General features: G+C 40.3%; 1 protein-coding gene across 5 annotated transcripts in view; it reads left to right on the forward strand.

Annotated features, from left to right (window-relative positions):
* The window catches only part of sema6e (sema domain, transmembrane domain (TM), and cytoplasmic domain, (semaphorin) 6E), a 151,505-nt gene that overhangs the window by 18,545 nt on the left and 115,980 nt on the right, over positions 1-16,980 (forward strand). For 4 of the 5 annotated variants that reach the window (XM_038710539.1, XM_038710543.1, XM_038710541.1 and 1 more), the window contains exon 2: positions 882-964. The gene's annotated coding sequence lies outside the window, so the exon portion shown is untranslated. Of the gene's footprint in view, positions 1-881; positions 965-1,439; positions 1,502-16,980 lie in introns of all 5 variants that reach the window. The other variant, XM_038710540.1, reaches the window with a different exon arrangement.

Here is a 16,980-nt window from a genome sequence, read left to right on the forward strand (position 1 = left end):
CTGATCTCCGCTACTTGAAATGTGCTGGGCTTGAGGTCAAAACCTCCATCATCACCATTTGTCAGAATTAGTCCTTGGCGCAGATCAGGATCCAACTTAGGTCATTACATTTCATATCATCTCCAAAAAGCTATATATATGATTATGGCCAACTATCTTCATCTTCAGGTATGGATAAGATGCACAGAAATTTTCCAGAACAATGGCCAGGTTAATGCAACAAAAAGTATGAATGCTTATTGTAATGTCTTTCACAATTTTGAATTTGCCACATAAACCCCTCTGAGATTATGCATGAGATTGAACCTGTGATTGCTTTTTTTTTTATGCTTAATGTTCATTTGAAAATGAATCAGCAGTGACTATATAGAGTAGGGGATTAAATAATTTGCTATATGTTCAAGAGTAATGTTCTTCAAAAGCAGAGAAAATTGCTTATCAAGCATGAAATGTTTTTTTTTATTTGTAATATAATTTGAAGCTTAGTTTACGTTTTGTGCACTGGCAAGGTGAAGACGTTTTTCTGGGAGCAGATTGCCAGAGCAGATTGTGAGCTGAGATACCATCATCAGATGTGGCTAGTTTGAGATCTGGGATTTGTCAAAAACATTTTGTTCACTTATTGCAAAAGCAACCTGTTGTCATGCTCACATCACCAACCATGTTTCTTCCCCAGGCATTTTCATGATGAAAGTATATATCCAGTATTAGTAGTCTGTCATTGTTATTCATAGCTTGGACTTTTTGAGTTCTTTGAAGAAAGATACAACATGATTGCTCTGACTGATCATAGAGGCTTAGGTTGCATCACTGTAAGCTGACCTGCGTTATGTCACAGACTGACAAAGATGTAATAGTGATCTCTTATTCTTCTTTTACAGGTACACTGACAGCTGCTGTCTCCACCAGCCTGTACCAACCTGCTCTACTCGCCTGCTTGTTGGATTGCTGTTTGAAAGCTAAGGTACAGTACAAATGCGGTTTCTTTCTAAAGTCTAATTAAAAGTTGAAGATTTGATTTAGGGAGGCTCGGAGTCTCTGGTCAACTGATCATTCAAGTGCAGTATTTAGATTGGATGTAATGTGACAAAGTATGGTCTACTTTCAGGAGACCTCTTCAAAGACCACTTAATTAATAGATGCTTTGTGGAAATACTGCCACTGAAGCAGCTTTTTAAATTAGATATTGTCTACTCAATTACTTACCTATTCATTTTAATCAAATGTCAGAAATGAGCTTTTAAATATTTGGCACACTTTTTATGAGTCTTTCTCCAATCAAGGACAAACTTAGTTTAAGCCAAGATGCGTTACAACCACATATGCAATGAAATGGCTAAGTTAGAGTATTAAAAGTAGCATTGTCCTCATTGTTCGTTATGCAGTGTTGTATTGTTGAGAACCATTTAAAGGCCCTGAAAACCTATTTTCTCACTCAGTCTTTTACTAGGTATGATGGCGTCCTAAACGAAGACACTATCGTCTGCCAAAGTTGGATCAAGTATGGTTATTTCACATGAGTGATTTCTGTATTCATGTTTGTAACAGCTCTTTTTACTGGTTTGAAGTTGGCGTGGCTTAACTGACGGTTGTTGAATCTTAGGACAGTTGTTGGGTTGTCGGCTTATGCTGCCAAGTTACTGTCAATCAAATCTTATCAATCCACAGAGTCCAGATGAAGCACATAAGCTGAGTTTTATTAGACTCTTAATAAATAATACTGGAAGATGTGTTTTTCTGAACTGAAGTGTAACATTATTACATTTTATGATGAACAAGACTGGCTATGAGCATTGCTGAGTTCCAGTGGTTTGTATTTTTGCTGTGTTGTAGTTCATAGTTGTGTACTTGTCCTTGTGTTTCACTACATTGTAATTCCACTATTACATCTTTCTACTGTGTACATGCTATCTGTTGCATGTCTGCCTGTCCTGTAAAAGGGGCACCTCCCCTGTTGCTCTCCATGAGATATTGTCCCTTTTTTTTGGTTTTGGAGATTTTCTTTGTCTAAAAAAAAATGGTCTAAGGATATAGAGCGTCTTATGCTGCACAGATTGTAAATCCACTTTTGATTTTGGGCTACATGAAAAAACTTGTCTGCTTACAATATTGAGTGATTGGTGAGCATGTGATACTACAGTGTTTCCCACAGAATGAGAATGGGGTGCACGCAGTCTACATTGACTACCAGCTATATACAGCGTGCTAGCCTCGAAAACCCAGGTGGTTTCTGACATTAACTTGGCTCTCCTATTGTAGCTAAGCTCCTAGGCTCCTTACATGCTTGCTAATAACTTGACAGCGTTGTGTTGGACAGATTTGTGCAGCTGTGTTCATGAGGTAGAGCAAGAGAGACAAGGACGGGTGAGAGTATGTGCTGCGCTAATGCACTACTGCGCCCTGCATTCAGATATGAATTTAAATAGGCCTAGTAAAAAAATCGAAAAATCAATCTGTGGCGGTCAGCGTTGATATTGTGGCGGGCCGCCACAAATAAATGAACTTATGGGGAAACGCTGTACAAATACCAATGAAGCGTACACACCTGGTTGAGTCTTTCCAGTTAAGTTGTCAGGTAGTCGAAGCAGAAACCTGTAATGTGTCATAAACCAGTTGAATCACTGAGAAGCTATTGTGTCTGGCTGGACATTTCTCTAGTGAGCTTGTATGTGGACAGTAGAGGACAGGGCCAAGGAGTGCCGATGACAGGACGCCTCATGGGATGGTTGGAAACAGATGGTTGGCCAGATGCAGGCCTGCTTTGACCTTGAAAGCAACTGAAGGTAAAACCAGCACAAATGTCTCAAAAACAAGTGGCGATAGACAGTACAGCAGGATGGCAGTTCTGTGTTTTGTAATGTGCTTCTCTTGAGCTATTATATCTGTAAGTTACTGTGTTGCATTAGTGTGTGTGATCACGCATGCAGTTCATTGTCTTTGGTGTGTACCTCATCGAAGAAGTTAATCTTTTTTGACAAGTTCTAATTTGGTTTGTTTTGGTTCACACTGTTGGATTGCAACTGAACCATGGCTTGTAAACAAGACATTCATGGACTCCCAAAGCTTTTATTAATTAGAAAAAGGTTCCGTTAACTTATCACCCCGCAAAGTTTGAGAATTTGGTATTGCAGAGAGCTGATATTATTCAGGTTCCAGTGTGTGCAACTTAATTTTAGTATGATAGACTTATCTAAGCTCTTTTCCATAGTTTATTTTTTGTCAATCAATTCATCTGATGATCATTTTTTTAGGCTATTAATTGTTTGTTGTATAACATGTCAGAAATATTTTAGCCATTATAATTTCCAAAAGCCCAATATGGAAATGGATTGTTGCGGCCGACCAAAGCAGAAACTATTATCATAGAAGACTAAGAGAACCACAGAAAATCTTGCATTTTTGTTTATAAAACGACTTAAACCTTAATCACTAACCAAAATTGTTGCTGATTATTTTTCTGTCAAGCTTACTGATAAATCAACTAATTCTAAGCTCTAGTTCTCACATTTCATTGGACATGAATGTGAACGTGCAGTCGGTGTCAAACGTCATCTGATCATATCAAAGTGTTTCAGGAACCTTTTTACGGCATACCTCCTTAGGTTTGCACCTCACTGTGTGTGTTGTATTTTGCTTAAATGACATTGACAAACCACGGAGTTAATGCAAAGATGTAAACTCTCAAGTAATATCTTGATAAAATTAAGGCCTAATGAATTGTTTGTTGAAATAAATGGTTAGACTTAAATGGTTAAAGTTAGAGTGAAGTCAACATGGTTACTGGCTAAACAGTAGTGATCTTTTGTCAATAGTAGAACAGATTTTTAGAACAGACATTCCTGATGCAATTCAGGCAGCAGAGTGTGAAGCAAACGCCACCAGCAGCCTTATATTGCGCAGGCCTCTGGGGCTTTAAGCCCAGCAAAGGGAGAGCCATGATCAGAGCTGGGAACTTGTGTGTGTGTGTGTGTGTGTGTGAGAAATAAGAGGAGATGGTGGAGGGTGGAGGTGTCAGCCGTATAATTGGGGTGAGGAGATCTCTGGGGTGGATAGAGGGAAGCTTTATTAAGACCGCTCAAGTCTGATGTGCTTGCACGGCCGCCTAGCTCTTCCTTGCACACCCACGCCTGTGGGCCAATCTTCCATTTCCACAAGAGACTCTGTAACAACAAAGGGATGAAGGGCAAAGTCCTCAAGCTCCTTTCAGTCACAGATAAGACAAAAGACCCCATTACTTGAAAAGCACTGATGGGGAGGCAGCAGTGTACCAATGTTTTTGTTTTGTTTTTTATTTTTTTTAAATCAAGGCCTATTGTTCTTGCTTTCTCACTGGTGTGTGAAGTTGCTGTTACTTATTGATAGTGTTGTCATGTTGTATCTTGAGATGCTGTAGATTTTGGGAACTTGAATGAGGCACGCCAGCAATTTGTTCAATAGTCTACTTCAACTGGTGACTGCTTGATCTCCCTGAATTCACTCACTTCAAACAATGTACTAAAACGCTTGTTTGCTTAAAATAATACAGTTATGCATTAGACATTCCAGTGACAAATCTAGACAGTGTACACTTGACAAGCACATTATATTATGCTTTTATTATATTTTGGTTGAGAGCCGGTGAATGCATGGCTTGAAAATATATTGACAGCGGGAAAATGTGTGAAATATTTACAGCCCAAAGTGTAGGCAAATATTGGAGCTCAATGGATAAAAGAAGAATAATCTCTTGTTTTGTCTCACAAGGGAAAACAAACTTTCCAGGGTGACTTCCCTCGTGACGGATTGTGTCAAGTCTGATGGTGAGATTAGGAGCTTAACCGCTTATTTTCCCCACTTTGTGACCACTGAAATATTACTTCTGAGTCAATGAAATTCCTGTGTCACTAATTGAGACCTTCGTAGATGCATGCTTTCTTCACTTGGGAATCCTGTAGATGTCCGTCATCTCACAAAAGCAAAATTTGTGAGTGACACAATAAAGATTTTGAGTTGAAACAGGAGGCGGTTATGGGGAGAATTAGCGGCCCCCCTCAGTTCTCGGCTGTAAATTGGTTTCTGTTGAACTCATGAAAAAGGGGCTGGAGGTCTGTTCTCTGCTTCCTTAGTAGCTTGTTAATCCCCTACAGCTCTGGCCGGAGGGAGAGCTGCTTGCACATACACAACTCTGTTGGAAATGGCGCTACTCCTCCAGCCCTCTTCTGTCCTCTTTCCACTCTGTCCTGCAGGGCTTGGCTAATCCTCTGCCTGGTCATGGTGGGGAGATTGCAGGCTTTTTCAAAGCCCTTTGCTGGCTGGACTTCAAAGTTACAGGGATACAGCGACTTGAGAAGGTGGGAGAAAATGAGGTCCACCGCCAGCAAAGACTGCGAGGGGTTCACCTGAGCTTTTTCCTGTGCCGTTCCCGAGGTGAACTTTGTGTTAGGCAGTGCAATGGACGTCTCTGAAGATCAGTAGGTAAAATGTAACGGTGGTGATGTTTGAATTTTTGGGTCTAGCTGTGAATTTACTTTATTTTTTCCGTCAAAAACTATGCAACATATACAAAACTATACATATACACGACATATATAAGACATATGCATGAGAGGTTGATTACCCAAAATTTGTGTGGCAAATTCTTCACTATCAGAAAAGTTAAGTCACTTTGAAAGAAAACCGTTCAGTAGTTCAGTTCCGGACTCTCTCCTTCTCTGCTACCTTATCTTTTGTCTGGGACTAATCTTATCGCAGTCTCATCAGTCTTACATTATTCAGCTGGATTCACAAGATGTCTGCCTGCCTAAGATGTGGGCTCCGTCTGTAAACGTGTCATTGTTAGAGATTTAGCACTGATATCTCAATCCTGAATTTTGGTTCAATAATTTATTTATTTTGCTGCGAATGACTCTAATTTGATGGAAATGTCTTGGGAAGCTGATCCCGTTATATTATCAGATGGCACTGAGTTAGATTGGCTGTGCCGGCAGTTTGCTTTGTGCCGTGTTTACAAGCGCTAGGAATGTTCTGACTCTGGAAAGTGAAATAGGAACTTAATTTGTCAGAGGTTTATTCTTTGAAAAACAAATTTAACACAGACTTGTGAATTTCAAGTTCCATCTGATGCTTGTCTGAATTTTAAAATACCTCTATTTTTGGATTCAGCGTGACTGACACACTCATGACTTACAATAACAATAAATGTACTTTGAAGTCATAGAAAGAGTCTCCTAACTCCAGAACTCGAATCATCACATTTTAAGTTTTGTACTGTTTCTTTCTTGCAAATTTGGCATACTTTTGATGGTGCCAATTTACCAAAATGTAAATGAAACTAAAGTTGAAACCCCCAGGGTTACGCCGTGATTCCATGGCAACATTATACATCCTGTTTACTTCCTTCAAATAATTGTTGGAACTTAACTTAGAGCATGATTATCCCCCAAATAGAAGTAAGATAAAGAATCAAAGTAATAGGAGTGTAAAAAATCATTAACTTTTTCACAAAAAAATTAATTTGTTGCGTCCATATGCTTTGTCGTTAAGAGACAGTTGAGCCCTTTTGCCCGCTGTGTTTTTCTTTTAGATATTTTGTCTCACAATTTAAGTACACCTAATCAAGTGTCTTAATTGCAAAGACAATTCAAAAGGTTTGCTCATCTAAGGTCTTGAATGAACTGTGATAGCACATTTTTGGAGCTTCAAACTTGCCATCTCACTTGTTCAACAGATTAGCAACATGGTAATTTCTTTAAGTGGACTCCTGGGTTTGGGGATTATATATTCTCCTTCTTGATGTTCAGAAAGTGTGCAGTCAATATACAGTGTCTCAGTCAGAGGTAAACGCACACATTCTACCATGTGAGCGTGAGATGTCAGTAAGCCGTTTAAAGCTCCACCCTGGGGTAACCTTTTTGTAAAGGTTAGTTAGCTTTAGCTCAAAAAGGAGGATTATGTCATTAACTATGGCTTCCTTAGCAGCAGCTGTGATTCAGTTTTATCTTATTACGTTCAACTTATGTCATTAGTGTCGCTTACTTAAAATGGATTGTAGATGATATCAGTATGCTTAAGGTGCAATCAGACCTGCAGTTTGTTTACTTTGCTCTGAACCGTAGCAGAAAAGTTTGTTTGACCAACGGCTTGTAAACAAAAGTTGCAAACTGGCCTGAGAGCACAATCTTAGAAATTGGATTTCATGTGCTTTCTCCCCTTTTGTTATTTGTTTGGGTTTAAAAAAAAAAATAGAATTAGGGCTGCAACTGCTGATGATTTTCATTAATCTCTTGCTCAGTTCAATTGATTAATCATAAAATGTTTGTTCACCCTTTTGCTCCGTTGTTTGTTTTTAAGCGGTCTTTCTATTGTGTACGGACACTAAGAACAACAAATGTCAAATTTCTTGTGTGTTGTTCACATCAGATTCCCAGGTGATTTTGTCTGAATAGTGCAAAAGCCAAAATTAAACTCACATTCACGATAGAATATGAGAGAAGCAGCAACCCGTAACTCTGATAAAGGAACAACATTTTCTGTCAACTGACTAATGGGCAGTAGTTGGAATTGCTTTACTCATCAGTCCTTGTTAGAACTGAAATGATGAGTCAATCAACAAAAAAATTTGATAATGGATTAACCTTTTAAAAATTAATTTCCAGCTTCTCAAATGAAAAAATGCATTCATGAAAGTAAACTTTTGGGATTGTTGATAAATGAACAATTTAAATACATCAACTTGGCCTCTGGGAAATTATAATGGGCATTATCCCCCATTTTCTGACATGACAAAACGGTTAATGGAGAAAATAATAGGCAGACTTATCAATAATCTTTGTTGTAGCCCAAAAAACGGATTGAGGATTTCCTTTCCAGGCTTTCAGTCCACTTGTCTCACACCCTGTGAGACAGAGCAATGACAACAGTCCCCTGCGGACAGTGTTGAAAACTGACTCTGTTGACCATAAAAGCCGGTGGTTTATGGGTGCAGTTGATGCAATATGTGGTTATTGACCAGAAGCTGTTGCCATAATATGTACAGACCAGTCAGTTTAGTTATATTGACAGCAGAGCAGTGGAGCTGGCTGATTTTTAAAGAGAGGGTTTTCCCCTCCTACACCAGAAAGGCTTTTGTTGCCAAGACTCAAGTAGTTTTCACATCCACAACCACACTTTCTTTACACTGAAAATGATTTGGTGGAGGTGGTTGATTTGGAGAAGTACATATTAGCTTCCAGTGAGATATTTTTAAAAATATTTTTTTATTGCAAATGTCATGCTGTGACTGCTGCAGAAGATGAGGCTGTTTTTCTAAGAGGCTCTCTTATTTCTTATAATTGATGTTTGCAAATTCCCTAGGTGGGGCATTAAGGAAGATTGCTGTATTAATTGCCAATGTATGCTATCTAAATGGGTAATTGCAGGCTGTTTGCTGGAATGTAAATGTGCTCAGCTTGGGTTTAATGGAGTTTCTTTATTGAGGTCCTAGCCGCTGACAAATTGAGATGCATAAATTGATGCCCTCTGCTTTTAAGGAATCAATGTGTTTTTCTGATTGCTGAAGGTAATACAGTCACAGGGATTTATCTGGCTATCATTTTTTCAAAGACCTATCAACTACAGCGACACTAGACGTTACATAGACAATATTTCAGAAGAAGAGATCATATTTGCGTTTCTGCAGGCTGCATTCACATGGATTCCGGTAGAATAATGGTAAAATTATGTGAGGCTCGCTGAAAGTACTTGTTGAAGAAATATTTTGAGCCAGGTTCATTTGTGAAGAAGTTTTGAAGAGCCCGGCTGAGGAGATACAGCGCCAGCATACAACATGTGAACACTATAATAAAGAATGTATAATACAGAAATATCGACCTTCTGAAAAGTTTAAAACTTCTGAAAAAGGTTAATTTATGCACTCAGTACTTGGTTGGGGCTCCTTCTGCACAAATTACTGCATCAGTGCGGTGTGGCATGGAGGCAATCAGCCCGTAGCACTGCTGAGGTGTTATGAAAGCCCAGGTTGCTTTGATTTTCAAAGGTTTACACCACCAGTCTCTACCACATTGAAAATTCCTTCCAATTGGGATGGATTGGGCCAGTCTCTTCCGATTTTAAAGTCTGGCACAGAGGTGAGATCTCACATACAGTAAAAGAGGACTCCAAATTTTAAAATAGAATTATGTGATACACTCTGTTATTTTATAATTATTTGTTAATCTGTAAATTATATTTAGATTAATTGTTTAGAAAGATCAAAAATATGCAGATCACAAGTATTGAGAAGCCAAGGTGACGAATTCACACTGATTTGTTTGACCAACAGTTCAAAACCCCAGGATATTAAGTACCAGAGAAAAGTAGCGAATCCAACATTTTGAGAAGCTGGAAACAGTGAATGTTTGGGATTTTTGCTTCATAACTTACCTAATAAGTTGTTGTTTTTTTTTTTTGTTTTTTTTGTTTTTTTTTGTATCAAATGACTCATCGATTTATTGACTTAATATTCCATCACAAATTTTGACTCTAGGCATGTGTGCAGTCTTGTATGTAAATTGTTTTAGCCATAGATGCAAATTGAGCAGTGTGATAGTAAAACACGCCATCAACTGGCATTTATGGGATTTAAATGCTTGGAAATACATTCTGAGCCTTGGAGGCTTTTTCCCCCAGTAAAAGTGTATTTATACCCATATGAACCTATAAATAACCACCTGGTTTTTCATTTCTGCTCTTGCAATGAATGCAATTATCTTTTTTTCGCCAGAGAAGCCTGACTTGAATTAAGTGACCCTTTTTATCATGACCACCCACAGCCCGTAACTGCACTGTGTGACTGACCAATGATAGATGACTTCTCTACGGTAGCCGACACAGGTCGACGTGTTCACTAAATCTCCCTTTGTCCCAAGACCCCCCCCCCCCGACTCCCACCATTTTCAATAATACCGACCATTTCATACCTCTGCGTGTGTGGGTATTTGAAATTTGTTCATCTTCGTTCATGCCTTCTCGGTAGGCTTGGCCCCTGCACTCAATACCCACAACCTACCCAAATGTGCGATGAAGAAGCCAAGCACTCTCTCCATGGCTGCCGCGCGTACTTGTGAGTTTCTGTACACATGAACACACACCTTTTTGCAGGTCTGATTCATGGAGAGGGGAGTTAAGCGCTCTCCTCAAAGCACGTGTGTCTCGGAGATCAGGGGGATGAGAGTGGGCGGATGGGACGAGAGCAGGAGGCGAGGATGAGGCAGTTGAGAGGGTGAAGAAGGTGATTACTGAGGGCCGGCTTCAGAGAAAGTGGCACAGGGGAAAACGAGATGATTTTTTTTTCTTTGTGATACAGCAGAGCCTTTTCAGACACACACACACACACTTAAAGTCCTTTCTTCCTGTTTTTCGGTTACTTTCAATCACTCCTTCTCCTGCCTCTTGTAGCCCATCGTCCTCGCCCATTATTTGTTCTGTCCTCTCGTATTCCTTCTTACCTGTTTTATCACTTCACTCTCCACCATCTTTAACAGAACTGTGATTGGAGAACACTGTGCATCAATGATCCAATCTCATCCCTATTCAGAGCACTTTCCCTCTTTCCCCCTCCCCCTGCCCAGCCTCCACATCGCTCAGTACCGAGCCTACCGCCTCTGCTTTTTACCTCTTTGTTTCACACATTTTGTTTAGCTTTTAAGACCTCTTTTTACTTATCAGACTGACTTGCCTACTGTAAAAAAAAGTTGACATGGCATCACAAGCAAAAGGCTTGGTAAGCTTTTTAGAGCCAGTCACGGTGCACCATTCCCCCATCGTAATTACTGCTGAAACAAGCAGCTCTGGGAAGTTTCAGCGCTGGTGGACCCGTCATTACTGACAATCTCCCAGCCTTTATCTGCCATAGCTAAGACGCTCTCGCACCGCGGGGCTGTGATGATTGCCTTACTGAGCTGGGGGAGGAAGAAAAAAAAAAAAAAGAGGATGATCAGAGAAAGGGAACGCCGTGCAACTGGAGGTTTTTCATAACTGTGAGAGAAATGGCGCCGTAGCTGGAGCCTCTAAACTGAAAGTGTTTCAACCAAAAGCCACTCAAACCTGCCAAACAGCCATCTTGGTTCCCATGGTGATTCAGCACTCTCCAGCTCCAAGTGGAGAACATCAAATCTATTAAGCTCACCCTGCCCTGTCAAGCATGCTTTTGCTGAGGTGGTGTCCGGTGCTTGGCTCCCGGCCTCCTGTCAACACCGAGGGCAAAAGAACATCCTTCAGATCAAGGCATCAACACTCAGGCCTTTTCTGCTTAGTAGATGTCACAAGTCATTTACTTCCCTCAGGAGTGTTTGCATTTGCTAGCAACTTTGTCTTGTTAAAACATGTATTTTGTGCCACACCTCTGGGTTGACAGTGACAAACCAGTTCTTTAAGTGGCACCTTGTGTGTAGGACTGACACTTGGACAGTATTTTGGTTCTGTGGAAAAAAGTAAATCATGGTCCAATATGCAAATTACACAAGTGACCTCATGTGTCAAGTAGTTAAATGTAACAATACTTGTATATGAATAGATTCTGGATTGGATTGGGAGAAGAAGATGTGCTTTAAGGAATTTTTAACAAGGTAGGCCAAATCAAACTTTTCTGTGCAAACCATGTCAGACACTAATTATTATATAAAGCAAGTATTTTTATGTCTTAAAAGGCTTTGCATATTCCTGTACATACTTGTTTACAGTTGAAAAGGAAGAGTTAGTCATATTGCTTCAAAAAACTGTCGAGTCTGATATCATAAACCTGGGGGGCGTTTGTGGTGAAAATACTGTTTAAAAAAGGCTTTTCTGTCTTTCCGAGGAAAGTATGACTTTATTTCTGGCATTGTAATGAGTCACCAAATGTTAGCATAGTGTCTATCAATCCGTAATAGTAACCCAAAGGCTCCGGAAATGTTCTCTGCTGTAGACCAACCAACTGTTACCACTAGCCATTCTCCAGCATATACTCTACCTTCTGTGCTCTGTGTTTTTGTGCTTCAGCGTTCCATGAAATAGCTTGGCTAAATTTACAGGCTTATGGGTGTGTGGGTTTGTGTGGGTGTGTAGCTTCATTTGGTTCCAAACAGGCATTGATCTGTGCTAAAAGGAGAGAAGGGAGGAAGCGGTTTGCAGTGACAACTTCGACCCATCAGGTGGAAACAGGTGTCATAATCTACATGCCTGGCTAGCACCTGCCCAAAGGTGTAAACTAACTGGTTCTTGAGAAAGTGACACAGCAATGCAAGGGAGTGCGTTCCATTCCCGCTGTTTGGGAACGGGTCTGTGCTTCTTAAAACTACACATTTGTAGTCATTTGCTGTCTTAACAGTACAACAATCCATTTGAAACCCAGTTTCAGCACAGCTGTCAGAGATGGTGGTTTGGCAATGACTCGTCATTGTAGTTCCACCACTAGTACCTGAAAGCAGATATATAGTTAAAAAGAAATTGGAGAAAAAATTAAATTATTATATAATATAAATAATGGATTGGTAGGTAGTCAATGCTCTCGTCATTAAATTGTAGTTTGGATGGAAATATCTTGTGAAACGCTTTTTTGGCATGCGTCGCAGTCACACATTGCTGATATTGAGTCTTTTCTGTTGTGTTGGCTCTCTACTCTAGCACGTTGGAATTTATACATTGACTGTGAGCTTCAAATGTGGACTCCCAGCTTTAATACGCAGTTCCCCAATTTTGTGAGTGAATGAACAAGTTAAACAACGCTTAAGTAAAGTAATCACAGTTTACGTTAGGTTGCAAATCTTTTGGCTGTCGCAAGTGTTCAAACCCATGTACAGATACTTGCTATCTGATATGTTTAGATATTGCTAATGTTGGAGGACAGTGTTTCAAAAAGTCTCACATTCTTCCCCTTGTATGGATGTAAACACCCTCAAACTGAAAGTCAGCACTTTAACCTCATCGCCAGTTTTTCATTTCAAATTCAATTTTCTGGTTTACAGAGCCAAACAATGAAAAACATATCACTGTCCTACTACTTTCTGCCTGCTCTGTATACACCCCCACATGGACTTATATATGTTTGTTACTGCATATTCCTTTGGGCCCTGCTACCAGTTTTAACCCCAGCACTCTACAATCCCATAATCTCATAAATTAGTTATCACTTTATTCCTACCCGAAGGTCATATGCATAATTCAGAAAATGGACACTGTAGCAATAAAGAAATATTTTAAAATCCAAACTTCATTGCCATTTTGTCACATATTACTATTGGGAATGAGTTTGTAAAAGTGCAGCAGGGAGTTTGTTTTTACGAGTGTGGTGCAGTGGGAGGATTATTTTTCCCAAAGTTGTTACCGTCTCTTCTCAGTTCCCCACACAAGCTCAGATATGCTGTCCAACTGCATAATACCAACTCAGACCAGGCTGATGTTGTCTCAAGGGCAAAACCTGAATTGGGAGTAACTCTAGTGCTCTGTTGACGAATAAAGCTCATCCATGCGCCAAGTTCAACAAGTCAGACCAGCGTGCAGAAAGAAAAGCTGAAGGGAAGAGCGCCTATCTCCCCACTGCCACTGCACTCATCTTCTCCCTTTTCAAATGGTAATGGCACTGAACCAATGCTGAGCTCTTCAGCTAGAAGTGAAGACTCTTCTTAGAAGAGAATTTATGGATTGGCATGCAGACTTTTTAAGGTTGGCCCAGCAGGCACTGAGAAATTTTCCATGTGGCCGAATCATTTTGGCCACAGTCTCAGCAGCTTACCGCAATACACCACGGGTCTCTGCCTTTTGTTGTTACGCATAATGGAACAAAATCCAGTTTCAGTGCCCTCTCTGTACTCCAACTCCCCCCACAAAAACCACCGATGATATGTGGGGGATGTTGTCTGGCTCCTGCGCGCTAGTTTACTGACGACTGTCCAAACTCTTACAAAGTGAACAGATGAAACGTGCCTCTTGAGCAACATAAACAACTCACATCCTCAGTTGTTCTCCCACCCTTCTCATCAAAGCTCGTTTAGTCAAAGAACAGACAATGACGATCAAAAGCTGAGCTCCAGAGATTCTGCTCTCTTGACGTGTTTGGTTTGTGGGAATCGTGCACATGATCACACGCAAACCACACAGAGAGAAGAGTCATAAATTTAAATGCAGTCGTCTTCTATTGTTTCATAGTCACCTCACCCATTCAACCCCCAACCATCGGCTGTCAGTACAGCTGCCAGATAATAAACAGGTAATATTTTTCCAGACAAAAACAGGAAAGCAAATGCTTGAGGGTACTAATTATTGAAAACCACAATATATAAACACAACACAGATTATTAACATTTCTTTTAATGGGGGTTTAGTGGCATATTCCCTTCAATATAAATATTTATTGCTCACTACAACATTAGAAAAGAAAGTGGGAGATGACATGTGACAAACGGCCTTGGCCGCTTTGAACATGGTACATTCAGGGTACATGGTATGCATCATACACTATAGTGTTACTGGGAAATTCGAAAACATGTTTAAAACCTCCCAAAACTTTTTAGGGACAGCAGGGGTTGTAAGGGTGCATAGATGTTAATTTAATGGAGCTGATTCTAGTGACTGTAACAATGTGACTGCTCACGAATATGACTGAATGGAATGAAGCATCATTTGAGTTTACAGCTAACAATGATAAAAGTGAACATCAAGTGCAAAGCCTTACTATAGCACTGCTTTAAGCACACTTTATGGCTTTCCATGTATCATAGTTATTAAATGAATGTGTGTGCTTGGTGGTTGAGGCTTTAAATCACTTCCAGGTACTTGAATATTTTCAATGAGGCAGCAAAGTTATTGGCTTCTGTCTGTTGTATTGAACCCTTGCCATACAGGAAAACAAATTTATTGGACACCGTCTGAGATTCATTTACTCTGTTAGCTGCCAATTTTTATTAAAGGTTTAAATGAAAAAGAATTACAATAATAAAACACTCTCAAACAACACTGGTCAGCAAAAGAAAGTAATGTCTCTCTCTTGGCATAACCTTGGCAACATTGATTTTGAAAACAGCGAGACCAGTTTATGAAGGCGCGGCCCAACTCCATTAACATTAAAATAAAAACTTTGTGTTCCGTTGTTGTCAAGCATAAATGACAAGTTTAGGCATGTGTTGCAAACCAGCAGTTAAAGCAGTTTTTGGCTAATTACCAAACCTGTTACGCCCATTAGGTGATTATGATCGACTGTCAGTTGATCGTTTAATCCCTACTCAAGTCATTACTCAGCCGAATCATATGATTTGGTAACAGGGTTCCTCCCAAGCAGCAGTTCTGGATCAAAATTACTAATTTATTTACTTGTTCTCGAGGTGTTAGAGAGGCTAAGGCAGAGTTCATGTAAAGGAATTGCAAAGTAAAACAAACCAGCGCTTATTCCTGTAAATAATGCTGAACAAATTGGATACCGAGGCAGATCCTGTTGAGAACGGACAAGCCAGACAAGATGACCATCTGGCCCTCGCAGTGTCAGTGACCCCAACTGATGAACTGTCGAATTTTTGCTTTAAATAACTCCAGTTATTATTGCCAGACCTTTTTCAGAGCCTCAGATCTTGGAAGAAAAATACTCCTCTGTAAACACTGGGTTGTGGGCTTGATTACTGTCGCATACTTGTGTTAGTGTGTGTGCGTGATGGGAATTTGTTTCTTTTGATTGTGTGCACGAGTTGATTGGCGGTGATTTGTGTGAATTAGTGACAAAGCAAATCGAGGCGGAGAGCAGAATCGTTGACTGCCAAGTTGTAGAGTAACACTGTATTTAAAGACTGGACTAAAGCGTTCTGCATTACTCATCTTTTCATGGGGCCTTTCACTACACAACTCAGGAAAAGGCAGACAAGCACTAACACAGATCCTCTCAACACAGATCTACCCCAGTTTGGCACTGCTCTAAAATGATCCCCTCTCGCTCCAAGCCTCTTCATTACTCTCTAACAAGCCTCTTGAGCTGAGAGTCTTGTGCGTCCTGGCAATTTCAGGCATTTCTCAATAATTAAAGCACAGGGTTAAGCGGCACTAGCATGCCTCTTAGCTATTTATTTTTTCCTGTTGGGGGGAGCCCGTTGGGACCAAAGATGGGTTCACTGTACGAAGGTATAGCAGCAGCATGTTCAGTCTCGTCTCCCAGGGCTGCTACAGCAGCTTGTCACCGCCTCTGCATTTCAACATGGCAAACCAGACAGGTGATCAAAAACCTAGCAGCTGTACCATGCAACATGCATGAATAAATGTGTTTTTTTTTTTTCTTTTTCACCGTTCATTACTGGTGTATAAATACGTAATGATCAATCGGCTGAAACTTGGCCAGGAGGGAAGCTGTAGGACTTATGATGTAGGACTATAATGGAGTTAAATAAGAGGGCTGGTGGCTTTGTTTTTTTAGTTTTTGTCAGAAAACATTCCCTGTCTGGCTCCCAGTGGATTTGGCTCTTAATTGAATGCTGCCTTTAAGCAAATTGTTCATAATTCATGATTGCATGCTGACGGGAATGGAAGAAATCCTGTCTCTACAGCAGATGATGTTTGCCCGCTGACTGTGCAACGCTATAGTCACACGGCTGTTGTCTTCTGCATCCGCCCCAACTCAGCTGTGTTTGTTCTCAGCCACTTTCTTTCATTTTTCCCTTTGCTTTTCTCCTTTGTATCCTCCCTTTCCCCCTTTGTTCTCTGCTCTCCCTGTCATTACCATGGCAAAAAGCCCCTGAAACACTTAGTTGACTTTTCATTGACAGAAGCTGTAATTGGCTTTTAATCACCATTTTACATCATGTTTTGATATTCAAATCAGCGGTGCCGGTTCAGAGAAGGGGGGCTCTTCAATGCCTCTCTGTCATTCACCGTGGCACAAGGCCACCTCTGGAGGACCACATCTAAAGGCTGATTGGCACTTGTCAATTGGTGTTTGTGACTGCCACCAGTTATGGGATGTTCACACCCTTTGTTCAAGGTGAATCAAACTGAATTGCAACCATCTACCCA

The sequence above is a fragment of the Micropterus salmoides genome, unplaced genomic scaffold (genome assembly GCF_014851395.1).
Source record: "Micropterus salmoides isolate LMB-PRFRI ecotype aquatic unplaced genomic scaffold, ASM1485139v1 Ms_hic_scaffold_11, whole genome shotgun sequence".
Classification (NCBI taxonomy): Eukaryota; Metazoa; Chordata; class Actinopteri; order Centrarchiformes; family Centrarchidae; genus Micropterus; species Micropterus salmoides.